The 13,643-nt window shown below is 43.5% G+C and overlaps 1 protein-coding gene across 3 annotated transcripts in view; it reads left to right on the forward strand.

Moving 5' to 3' along the window:
* The window catches only part of LOC126282063 (transient receptor potential protein), a 413,093-nt gene that overhangs the window by 71,920 nt on the left and 327,530 nt on the right, over positions 1 to 13,643 (forward strand). The window contains exon 1 of one of the 3 annotated variants that reach the window (XM_049981507.1): positions 11,380 to 11,399. The exons of the other annotated variants lie outside the window; for them this stretch is intronic. The gene's annotated coding sequence lies outside the window, so the exon portion shown is untranslated. Of the gene's footprint in view, positions 1 to 11,379; positions 11,400 to 13,643 lie in introns of those variants that run through there. 3 annotated transcript variants of the gene reach the window in all.

Here is a 13,643-nt window from a genome sequence, read left to right on the forward strand (position 1 = left end):
TTACAGCCAGTAGATGAATCTTGATGGTGTCGCTGACTCTTTATGCAAGGAGCTCCTCATCTGACCTCACGGGGCAGAGTTCTCTCCTTTCCAGACTCCATACATCTCAAAAATTCTGAAGAGGTGCCAGGAATTGAACATGAATTCTTCCGCACGGAATTCAGCGATCCTAACCATTTTTGTCCCTCGTAGTAGGATTTCCAGGTACTTGGTTCTTAAAAATACCCGTGAACTGTCATTAAAACCGGTTTGGCAGGCGGTCTATAACATTTACACACATACATACTTCAGATAACATAAATCAAGTATAGTATTTTATTCACTTTCAGCTAATGTAGTTGTACATATCGAAATAATCAGCAACTACCTGCATAAAAGAAACTTCATTTCCTTAATCGGTTTCAGACACTTGGTGCCCTTCTTTAGGAGTTATAACTATCGCATTATTTGAGATTGTCAGTTAAGAAACATAAATAAATGGACACAAAAAATCCCGTCTCCGCACCATTCAGTACGGTTGCTGCTTTGACTCCTACGCACTGAAAGCAATCTGAACAGCAACCGTTAAAGGGGAGTCCTCTATATCTCAGGTAGTGCCCCTCCCACATGCTGCATTTTAAAAGAAGAAAAGTTCCACACGACATTTGGCGAAGAACTTGCAATCCCTCTTCGAAGAAGGACGAGTACTAGTGCTTACGAGACCCACACATACACCCGACACGTGGCCATTCATTCCTGTCTGGGACTTGCTTGGTTAGCTTCTTCACTACGCGCATCTAGCAACCACACTCGACCTTTACGCGCTCGTAGATGTATTGCGTGGAGAAACATTCTACTTGAATGTCTCCTACTCTCATTTAATTCCATGTCACAGCGTTTAGGATTTTTGGCTGCAGCTACTAAATATTCTGAAGTCGGAGGTAATTTACACTTCTATAATCGTAATCATTCTTTGTCGTCATGTACATAGAACGTGTGATGAATTACAGTTCATTAAAAGGTATCCTTGATGTTACAGTTTTTAAAATCCTGAGTTTACGTGCTACATCTTTCGATACTATATAGTTGATTCTCGTTTATACTATCAAGAAAAAAAATCAAAATATGTTGCTGTGAGCAAGCGGCATTTATAAGCAAAGCATGTCAAACTGCGACGTCTTGGTGCCTTGTGCCTTGTGCCTTGGTTGCATCTATCTCTTTAGGACTAAAATAATCGAATAACCAGCCCATTACTATCTCCTTTCCTTCAAGGACTTCTGATCGGCATTTAGAAGTACACAATTCAAATTTTAAAAAAGTAATTTTCCATTATCTCGGTGACAAAGCAGTTATGATCATTAGCTGTATCGTAAAATGTGTTGAAAATCATGTTTTAACGTCTGAAGTGGTTTTGGAAATATTTTAGATTAATGATTCGTTTGGATCACCCCTTTCAAATTCTACAGGTCGTACCTCGCAAGCCAAACAGGATCGTAGCCAATCTTCACAAAGCATACACCGGACCTTTTGCATTTTAATAATAAGCTCCTTTATTACTTTTGATCACCTGTCTTGTGATTATATCTTTTTTGGTTCTTGCTTCTTTACGCATTCAGATGCTCTTGTAACTCTCTCTATATATGCTAACCATGAGAAGCTTTTGTACGCTTATCGCATACATCGTTTCTTGAGGAGGAATTCACATGCAAACGACTAACAGATGCACAACCTGAAGCGCTCCCGCGTAGGAAACATCTGGAAAGCTCACGGGAGTTCGCGATATTGGGTCGTAGCGCGTACATAATATATGCGAGACGTCTCATGCCGATGCACAGGAGTTGCGCTGCCTCGCATTTCGGTTCACATACGCCACAGTATTCTTTCTGCTCGAAACGTCTTGCAGCGGTTCAGATACGTCCGCAGTCGATGCTGTCGGATCGGTTTCACTGCGACACTACTGTACACCTGACGATGATCACACGTCGATTCTTCCGCAATAGAAACATACTTGTGTACACATTTCTTGTCCTCGTAATTTATGTAATGTCCCTTAGGTGAGCAGTTTACGTTGAAATTACTTCTGCAGTAGATGCCTGCTATTCCACTACAAAGAAATACCGGTCGGGGTGAAAAACTTCTGTCGTTGTACTAACCACAACAATTGTCTTAGTGGAACAATAAATCATTCAAACACTCCCAAGTGAGACTAGCTATTTGTTCGCGTATTTTCAGTAAACTGCACGAATGACAGGAGAAAGCTAGGAAAGAGGCGAAAGCCTTTTTGTGCATCCCACATGTAGTACCTCCAGTGGAAAGCTACTCCCACCGGAGCACAAAAAATGGAATAAGTTCTGATGTATGTAAAGAACTCTTGACTGAAAAGTGGGTACCAGTTTCTCATTCTACCTTCCTCAGCGCGTTAACAAATTTTCCTTGCTTTTCTTAACATGAAACTCACCTCAGATTTCCCCATGTTCTCGTAAATGTAAGTCACGCACACACTCACAAGTCCATCACCGCAAGTCGCTCATACCCAACCCCTCCCAGTTGCTCTATCTCACTCATTCAGCCCCATAGTCAGCACCTCTTTGTGGGTGTTTGCCTTTGGCCCCTGCGTCTCAGGCACAACCTCTTCGTTCTCTCCTACTACTACAGTATCCTCTCTCTGTCACTGTCTCCCTCTTGGCCTGTCTTAACTGCTGATATCTCATTCCTTCCTTCCTGCTGCTGCTGTCTCTTTTCGGTGTTACTGTCTCTCTCTTCCTCGTTGGCATTACCATATCCTCTCTCATTATCACTGGCTCTCATCCGCTTCCACTACACCTTTCTCTTTATCCCTACCCCTTCCGCCCCCTCTCCCCCACTGGCAATGTCACCTTTTTTCCTACCACCGTTCTGTCACTGTCAACCACGTTCCGCTTCCACTGTTTAACTCACTTTCTCTCTCACTGCCATTGTCTCTCACTCTTTCTATACCAGAACCACTGTCTACTATCTTCCAGTATTTATTACTTTTCCGTCACTTTGCCATTTCCACTGACTTCTCCTCTCTCAGGATAAAAAAGCTCGAATGTGTTCACAGTCAAAATTTTTCGGAAAACTTTTAAAGGTTCTGAGGAAGGCCGAATGAGGCAGCCGGTACCCCCACTTTTCAGCCAGAGACTTTTACATAAACAGTAACATATTCGCATTTTTTGTACTCAAATAGGAGCATTTTTCCGCTGGTTCCTACTTCCTGTTGCTGCAGGGGATGTAACTCATATGAAAAGAATGATAGTTCTCAGTAAAATTTAGATAGTTTTTTTAAGTGAAATTGAATAACACTAAACTAATTTTACATCTCAGATCGGATTTTATGTGAAAAAAATTCTTCGTGTGCTTCATTACTACAACATGGGGTTCCCAGCTGATAATGGAGACATTTTACTGCATTTTTCTCCGTGCTACGTCACTTTATAAACTTCGTTTTCGTCTCACGCCGGATTTTAAGTACGCATTTTACGTGTACAAGTATGGTTGGTTTTGAACTTCTCTATTTCGGGAAGGCGGCCAGAGTGGTCGAGCGGTTCTAGGCGCTACAGTCTGGAACCGCGCGACTGCTACGGTTGCAGGTTCGAATCCTGCCTCGGGCATGGATGTGTGTGATGTCCTTAGTTTAGTTAGGTTTAAGTAGTTCTAAGTCTAGGGGACTGATGACCATCGATGTTAAGTCCCAAAGTGCTCAGAGCCATTTGAACCATCCCTGTGTAAAAAAGCTGGCTAATGAAATACCATTTTTTGTGTGGAAAATAAGCTTTTAACAATGTACGGCTGGAGTACTTTCAACAACCCTAATTCAAATATCTGAATGTTCATTGTTATTCTAATTATTTGTTTCACTTATTTTTGTTTTATGTGTCAGTTGTTATTTTTAAATTCTTGTATTTTTAAATTTTTTAGTTTACTGTTTCACATATGTGTATTTTGTTGATTGAAAATAATAATAAGTAACTCATCATTATTATATAAAATCATTATAGCAACGGTTATCTGTAAACAGGTGCATAAAACATATCGTTTTTTACACCCACATAAAATGAGCGACATTTTTTCACAGAACGCACACAACTGACATCACGTTGCAAAACAAAATTCTGTAGATTTCTCACACTGTGACGGGCGAACACCTACGTATCCTAATTTGTACCAGGCATATTTCAGTACACTAGAACACCTTGGCGAAGAGAATTGATCATGTACTAGAGACTGCACCTTCTTCATAATGTGGACACTAACACCATAATCATTCAGCATAACTAGATCTTAAGAACTTCTCACATAGTTGTTCTTCCTGACACGAAAGCTATATAGTCCAATGAATATACCTGTCCCTTCGAGGGTTCTGACATCATAAGAACAACAAGTCCCTTGTCCTCAGGTATGACGCTCAAAATTGTTCTTTCACATGGAACACCTCAAGAGTCTAACAAGAATACGGATTTATCTTCCATAATGAGAAAGAAAACTTATGTGAAATGTCTTTTTACGTGGTCAGATGTTAGTTTACCAGATTTTAATGCCATCGTAAAAACATTTGAGGCTTCAAAAAGAGATTCTCAAATTCTCCGACCAAACTTTCCATTAATATATTTTAAAAGAGGGGTGGTGAGTGTGAAACAACCCTTTGAGCGCAATACATGCCGATAAACAGTTTGTTGGTCTTGGGGAAACAAAACGCTCGACGGAACAGGAACAGCCATTAAACATGTATGGCTTTCGATGTTGGGAAAATTTTGTGAGAAGATTTTCCTATCTAGTTCTGTTGAATGATTATGATGTCTGTTGAGTTTGGTGGCTAGCGGAAATGTTTAAATTCAGAAGAGTATTCCTGGAACCACTCTGTAGCAATTTTGGTGGTGGGGAGTGTCGAATGGTCCTGTTGGAATTGCCCAAGTCCGTCGGTGTGCACAATGGACATGAATAGATGCAGGTGATCAGACAGGATGCTTACGTAGGGATGCTTACGACCTATCAGAAGCGTACCTAGACTTATCAGGGGTCCCATGTCACTCCAACTGCACACTCCCCACACCATTACAGAGCCTCAATCACCTTGAGCAGTCCCCTTCTGACATGCAGGGTCCATGGATTCATGAAGCTGCCTCCATACCAGTACACGTCCATCCACTCGATACAATTTGAAACGAGACTCGTCCGACCAGCCAACATGTTTCCAGTCATCAACAGTCTAATGTCAGTGTTAACGGGCCCAGGCGAGGCGTAAAGCTATGTGTCGTGCAGTAATCAAGCGTACATAGGCATTCTGCTGCGAAAGCCCATACCGATCATGTTTCGCTGAATGATTCGCACTCTGACTCTTGTCGATGGCTCAGCATCGACATCTGGGGCAATTTGTGGAAGGGTTGCACTTCTGTCAAGCTGAACGATTCTCTTGAGTTGTCGTTCGTCCCGTTCTTGCAGAATCTATTTCCGGCCGAAGCGACGTCGGCGATTTGATGTTTCACCGGATTCCTGATGTTCACGGTACACTCATGAAATGGTCGTACGGGAAAATCCCCACTTCATCGCTACCTCGAAGATTCTGTGTCCCATCGTTCGTCAGCCGACTATAACACCACACTCAAAGTCACTTAAATTTTAATGGCCTGCTATTGTATTAGCAGTAACTGATCTAACATCTGCGCCAGACACTTGTCTTATATAGGCGCTGACGACCGCAGCCACGTAATCTGCCTGTTTAATACATTGTGTTTGAAGACGATTGCCTATACCAGTATCTTTGGCGCTTCAGTGTATAACCCTGAGACGAAAAAACTTCATTGTCACGGTGACAGACGTCGTCTCCCACCGATAATAATTCAAAACAACGACATTCGCGGAAGTCAGTCCATTGGGACGCGCAGGGTGTGCAGCCGGTTAACTCCTTCGTCCATGAAGAGATCGTGAATGCTGACAGTTATTGTCGCACGGTGGAACATTTGCACGAAGCGATATGGAGGAAGCAACCGGAATTGTTCGAAAGTGGACTGCTTAGTAAATACTATAACCGCCGGCCGCGGTGGCCGTGCGGTTCTAGCGCTGCAGTATGGAGCCGCGGGGCTGCTACTGTCGCAGATTCGAATCCTGCCTCGGGCATGGGTGTGTGTGATGTCCTTAGTTAGGTTTAAGTAGTTCTAAGTTCTAGGGGACTTATGAACTAAGATGTTGAGTCCCATAGCGCTCAGAGCCATTTGAACCAATTACTAAAACCGCAAGCACGGGAACCATGTGAAGGTGCCTGCTTTTGTTAATCATGCCTCATTCGTGTTCATCGAGCACGAACGTAGTATCTCAACTATTCTATTGGACGAACATCGATACAGTTTAAAGTAAGGTAAATACTATAATGACCTGACGATACATGATTTTTTTTAGCAACCTGATTCTATAGTGTAAACGCGTAACAACTTAGGATTTAATTATGAACATGAATGTCAGTCATTGTGCAAATGTGAGGAAATGCCCAATTTCTTTAATGTTGCAGTCAGCGTTGCCCCTTTAAATTTCGCAAATAATGACAAGGAGAAATGTATGGAGCTGTTCTGAAATGCTGTAAGCCACAGCTTGAATTAAGTACTATTGTTTTTATTGACCAGACTAAACAAATTACTCCCTAAGGATTTCAGGACAGACAGCAAGAATATCGAATATTATAAGAAATTTAATCACTCGCATCAAAAAAGAGACATGAAATCATCAAGAATGAAAACTATGGGTATGGGAGAGCGGGGGTCAGCTAATATTCTAATATTCAATCTCACACACTAGGCACATGCATGGAAGTATTCATCGATTGAATCAGGATTACATTCTCAACAGAGGGATAGGCAATTGCGAAAGGGCAAACCCCGTCTCAGGCACTTGGGTTATCACAATGTATGTGGGGTCATGCCCTTTTACTGAGTGCCTAAAGGATGCTGCCTTGTCGGATAGCTGTACAACAATTCAAGCAAATCACATTAATAGTTTTCATTGCACTAAAGAAGATTGACAATACTTAACTTTGCATTTACAACGATTTGTCGCATGCGATGGGCGTCATGCAAATAAGTCAGTGTAAATCTCTACATATCACGTTCAAGCAAGTTTGTCACACATTTACATGGATCACTAGTGACGGCTATCGTAGTGCTCTCTTCTAAGGCGTGGTTTCCACCGTTGTCCGTCTTCCACTGTCCCTTTAGTGTCCAGCCGAAGCTCGCAGGAGCGGCGATTTTATTCTCTTCCTATAGAGGCCGCTCCTTTCGTGGTGCGGTCCTAGTCAGCGGGCTTTTGTCTGACTTGGTCTCACAGCCTTCTCTACTCTTGCGTTCTCCATCTTCATGCAGGCACTTGTCGTCAGGCTGGAACAATGTACACCGGTACGAATGTAGAAATATCATTAAGCTGGGGGAAATTACCACAGACGCACGTAATCATAATATTTAGTTATTGTATTGCACTGGGAATGTTCAACAAACAATGAACCACGAACAAATTCACTCTATGTGCCAGAATAGGGGGCAAAATCACCTAAACTTACGGAAGTGTCAGCGTACTTTATATCGTCTGCTTAAAAAGAATAGGTCAGTTGAGGGTAGCAAATTCAATGGGCATAGCTATGCTTTCTGGACAGGTAATGGCTGGCAGCTAGTTACAAGCAAGCACATTTGTTCTGATAATTCAAGGTTGGACTGAAGAATACGAAATAGTCATAACGCTAGTGACTTACTCCACACTTTCATAGCCCACAGAGAGGAACTGAAGGCCCAGTACTTAGTTCAGTGTAGGGGAATGAATAAATCAGAAACTGGACAGAATGTGCGTACCTGTTGCAAACCATTCACATTAAGATCACATAGGCTATTGAATGAGCAAGCTTCTAATGAAAGACCATGTTCTCTAGTTACGAGTGGTGGTAGATGGCCAAAGATTATTTTAAATACGGATGGTTCTGCGATTTGAAAAATCGACAGGACAATACATGCCATGCGCTATTGACTTTAGCAAGAAATAGGCTAGTGAATGAAGACGATCTGAATGAAGTAACATGTGCTTTGAACACACGTGGTGACTGAAGGTACAGCATTCAGCAAAGTTTGTCAAAATTCATTAAAATGTAGAGATGGTGAATACTCCGCGTAAGATAAGCACAGAGGAACTCATTCTACATTGTAATGGTAGCCAACACACCAATGTAAACCGTTCAGGGTAACATTTTTAACTAAAATTCTTCATGAACAAGGCCGGCCCGTCTACAAGCCCACGAACTCGCGAAATTATGGTAGCACTACGATCTGTGACTGGAGAAACTACAACGAAGTCTGTTTTTGGAAGGGGTCCGTCTAGAGCAAAAGACTTTTTTTCTTTTCTTCTATTACCCAGACATGTTTCGCACTCTTCTATTACCCACACGTGTTTCGCAGAGGTTTCAGCGCCATCAGTGGACTTTTATTTTCTTTCTATTAGACAACAGGAAAAATGCTCTTTGCTACTTGTGCACCTATAAATTCGTGTTTTAATAGTATTCACAAATTTTAAAACAGATATTGTTTTGCGTATATAATAAGAAAAAAAGGCGCACTAGAAAGTAACTATCCGAATGCGACGGAAATATGTGAAAGTGATGTACATGTACAGAGAAACAAATAACTACAATTTCAGATAAACTGGCTAATTTATTCAAAACAAAGAGATTGACCAACTGAAAGGGTTAATTACGCAACCTGTTTTCTGCAACCGGTTGATCGACTTTGCATTGATTGAGAATTGTTGGATGTCCTCCTGAGGGATATCGTGCAAAATTCTGTCCAATAGTCGCGTTAGATCGTTGGAGGGCCTGTCCATAAGCTCCACACTTTCTCAGTTGGGAAGAGACAAGTCGACCTCGCTACCTGACGTAGGATTTGGCATGCACGAAGACAAGCAGTAGAAACTATCGCCAGGTGTGGGCGGGCATTGCCTTGCTGAAATACACTCCTGGAAATGGAAAAAAGAACACATTGACACCGGTGTGTCAGAACCACCATACTTGCTCCGGACACTACGAGAGGGCTGTACAAGCAATGATCACACGCACGGCACAGCGGACACACCAGGAACCGCGGTGTTGGCCATCGAATGGCGCTAGCTGCGCAGCATTTGTGCACCGCCGCCGTCAGTGTCAGCCAGTTTGCCGTGGCATACGGAGCTCCATCGCAGTCTTTAACACTGGTAGCATGCCGCGACAGCGTGGACGTGAACCGTATGTGCAGTTGACGGACTTTGAGCGAGGGCGTATAGTGGGCATGCGGGAGGCCGGGTGGACGTACCGCCGAATTGCTCAACACATGGGGCGTGAGGTCTCCACAGTACATCAATGTTGTCGCCAGTGATCGGCGGAAGGTGCACGTGCCCGTCGACCTAGGACCGGACCGCAGCGACGCACGGATGAACGCCAAGATCGTAGGATCCTACGCAGTGCCGTAGGGGACCGCACCGCCACTTCCCAGCAAATTATGGACACTGTTGCTCCTGGGGTATCTGCGAGGACCATTGGCAACCGTCTCCATGAAGCTGGGCTACGGTCCCGCACACCGTTAGGCCGTCTTCCGCTCACGCCCCAACATCGTGCAGCCCGCCTCCAGTGGTGTCGCGACAGGCGTGAATGGAGGGACGAATGGAGACGTGTTGTCTTCAGCGATGAGAGTCGCTTCTGCCTTGGTGCCAGTGATGGTCGTATGCGTGTTTGGCGCCGTGCAGATGAGCGCCACAATCAGGACTGCATACGACCGAGGCACACAGGGCCAACACCCGGCATCATGGTGTGGGGAGCGATCTCCTACACTGGCCGTACACCTCTGGTGATCGTCGAGGGGACACTGAATAGTGCACTGTACATCCAAACCGTCATCGAACCATTCGTTGTACCATTCCTAGACGGGCAAGGGAACTTGCTGTTCCAACAGGACAATGCACGTCCGCATGTATCCCGTGCCACCCAACGTGCTCTAGAAGGTGTAAGTCAACTACCCTGGCCAGCAAGATCTCCGGATGTGTCCCCCATTGAGCATGTTTGGGACTGGATGAAGCGTTGTCTCACGCGGTCTGCACGTCCAGCACAAACGCTGGTCCAACTGAGGCGCCAGGTGGAAATGGCATGGCAAGCCGTTCCACAGGACTACATCCAGCATCTCTACGATCGTCTCCATGGGAGAATAGCAGCCTGCATTGCTGCGAAAGGTGGATATACACTGTACTAGTGCCGACGTTGTGCATGCTCTGTTGCCTGTGTCTATGTGGCTGTGGTTCTGTCAGTGTGATCATGTGATGTATCTGCCCCCAGGAATGTGTCAATAAAGTTTCCCCTTCCTGGGACAATGAATTCACGGTGTTCTTATTTTAATTTCCAGGAGTGTATATGTGTACAAGCAGTAAAGAGCATTTTTTCTGTTGTTTTGTATACAGACACTAAAAGCCCACTGATGGTGCTGAAACTCCAGCGAAACGCGTATGAGTAATACAGGAAAAGAAAACAAATTGTGTTTTGCTCAAGGAGGACGCCTTCCAAAAACAAATACATTTGTAAGCAAACACGGACAGAACAGTTTCCGCCTGAAAGTGACTGTTACAACGAAACGCGGTTGCTAAGAATGATTCTAACTGAAAATCGATACAACTTCAGCAAACGCTTTGTCCGAAACTTCTAAGTAAAAGTGCCTGCTTTGCGCTCTCTTGCGCCACCAGAATCGTGGGGCAAGGGCGGGGGGTTTGCGGGACAGAGCAGTGCTAACTTCTCCACCTGCAGTCACGGGTGCAGCGACTGCGCTCTGTTATAAAGGCCCCGTCTCTGCCCTGCACCAGCGTTCAAGAAATTAAGGAGGTTCTACCAGCACGTGCTAAACAGTACTCTCTGCCTACTGTGGACGATATTTTGAACGTTCATACACTCACAATTAAACAAAGACTCTCCCACAAGGGAAAATGGGAAGGAAACGGGCACATTTGCACCCTTCTCTCCCCAAGCCTTGTCTGTCAAGTGGCAGCAGACGGAAACCTACCAAGGTAAGACTGAACTCAAGGCTGCTAATACTCTTCGGCGGAAATGACGCTCAGTTTAAATGAAAGACGGTCATATTGATTTCTTTCATGCTTTGGATGATCTAATATTGTTGTAGGACAACGCCCAACCGCATTTGACCTGCGTGATTTGATTAAGCGTTTCCAGTGTAACGAAACGAACAACTTCCAAACAGCCCAATCTCGCACCAAGCTACTTCATCTCTTTGTGACTGTTGTAGAAACACCTGGCTGGTCGCCGCTTCAGAACAGACGCCGGCGTTCAAGATGCTGGCGAGAGGCTGCTAGACTCTCACCCGGATTCGTGCCGGCTACGGCAGATTTACCGACAGCACAAACGTTAGGTTACCGCTCTCACTATCGAATAGTAATAACTACATACCAGCGCGTTAGTAACTTTATGTATCTTACTGCTTTCCTAAATAAATGTTTTCTCAGGAAGGTCTTCTTGCATCACTTTTTGAACTACTCTCTTCCTGTAAAATTTGAAATTTTTCCCGGCGAATTAATTGTTCAAATAGATTTCGGGCTTGCAGCCGGTCGTCGTAAACTTCTTCGCAGTCCTCGTTCGGCTCATCTGAAGATGGCTGGCAGTTGTCCAGCCGAAATATCGTGCGAAGAAGTTTACGACGACCGGCTGCAAGCCCGAAATCTATTTGTACTCTCTTCCTGATACTTTAATGTACATTAAACGTATATTGCCCTTCAATTCAGTACGAAACGTATTCAACCAATCAAGCACTAGTTTGGTAAAATTGTGTATTCAAACTTACAACCTTTTCTTATAATTTTCATATCTTAACCGGTAGTGTGTAATCCATGGTGGCCTATAGTTTGTGGTGAAGGATTCACAGTGGGTCAGTGCCGTCCAACCCAAACTTGCAAGAACAGTCGTGAGTGATGGAGTGAGGCACATGAAGAACGTATGCTAGAGTTTCACACATTTACTGTCCTCGTCATTAAGTAGGATGAATGTGCGGAGAATGAATAGAATGAATAAGTATTTTGTCTTGGACCGTGCTGTCTCGGAATTTCACAAATAAAAATTTCAGCGAAGCAAGAGTTCTGGAATTGTTGAGTAATTCTAGGCGACTTTCCTGATAACTAAATAAATAGATTACATAACATATAACTTTCCTTTGAATCTTCCCTATTTCTTCTGTGAATTTAACTTGGTACGAATCTTGGATTTACGAAACATTCGTGGCGGTTTTGTTTTCTAAACCATACACCTTATGGATGAATCAGTTTCTCAGAATTATTTTACAGAATCTCTGTCTTGGAGATGTTTTACGGCAGCTACATCTACTTTCTCGTTCGATCTTTAGTCCCTCAAAAGACAAAGCCCAAGATATTTGCTAGTCCTGTCTGGTTTTAATATTTGACCATCAAAGGTGCACTTAAATCAAGCGCATTTTACAATATTTGTAGTTTTCTTCACCAGTGCGCGATAAAACGTTTATTTCTTTGTCATTCTTCAGTTCCTCCAGGCGTATTTACTGACAAATAGTTCACGGGAGAACGTCCGGAAGTTTTTGTCAAAGAAGTAGCAACTCATTAAACGTCTTCACTAAAGGTGCCAGTGAAGTCTGAAAAATAAATTATCCAATTGGACTGAAATCCGTAGATGGTAGATGTATATAAAGACACACATTATTACAACTTCAGAAAAATTGGACGATATATTCAAGAGAAACGACTTCTTTAACTGGTCAAGTTCGTAACCTTTTAGTCCTCCTCTGGCCCCTATGCAGGGAGTTACTCGGCCCGACATTGGTTGACAGAGTTGTTGGATTACCTCCAGAGGGATATCTTGCTGAATTCTGTCAAATCGGTGCGTCAGATCCTGGTTGAAGAGCTCTACCTATAATGCTCCAAACGTTCACAGCTGGGGAGACACCTAGCAATCTTACTGACCGTGCGGTTTGGCAAGCCCGAAGACAACCAGTAGAAACTCTCGCCTTGTGTCAGCGGGTATTATCTTGCTCAAGTATAAGCCTAGAATGGACTGCCACCAAGGGCAACAAGACGGGGAACAGAATATCGTCGTTGTACCTCTGTGCTGTATGGCTGCCGCAGATGCTAACGAAAGCGGATCTGCTACAAAATGAAATGGCGTCCCACGCCATGTAAAATTTATGTCTTAAGTAAGGTGTGATGTTTTTCTGTAGCAAAGAACGGTTACATCAAATGGTGTGTTGACTTTCTATCTGATAATTTGTATCTGTATATTTACCTGTCCCTATTTTAAATAATCTGTCTACCAGTAAGAAAGCAACACCAGTAAACCCTAAATAATTAAAACCCACCCTCAGTAATGACAAATTAGAGGTAAGCAGATTCAGATCTACTCAATCTTACTATGGCCCTGTAAATCTGAATAAGTACAAAAGTGGTCCCTGTGCGCAAATCCATAAACTGTGTAATATAAATTTCTTGCCTCGTGTTGGTGTCGCCTTGGATAACGCGTTGTTTTGCTCTCAGCACTGCTAAACTAAGTATAGTTGCAAAAGCTAAAATGCAAGGTATTTGACTGAGACACATGTAGAAAGTGTTTTGAATGACTGTAATATCTTACTGGAAAGTCT

This window comes from Schistocerca gregaria, chromosome 7, assembly GCF_023897955.1.
Source record: "Schistocerca gregaria isolate iqSchGreg1 chromosome 7, iqSchGreg1.2, whole genome shotgun sequence".
Classification (NCBI taxonomy): Eukaryota; Metazoa; Arthropoda; class Insecta; order Orthoptera; family Acrididae; genus Schistocerca; species Schistocerca gregaria.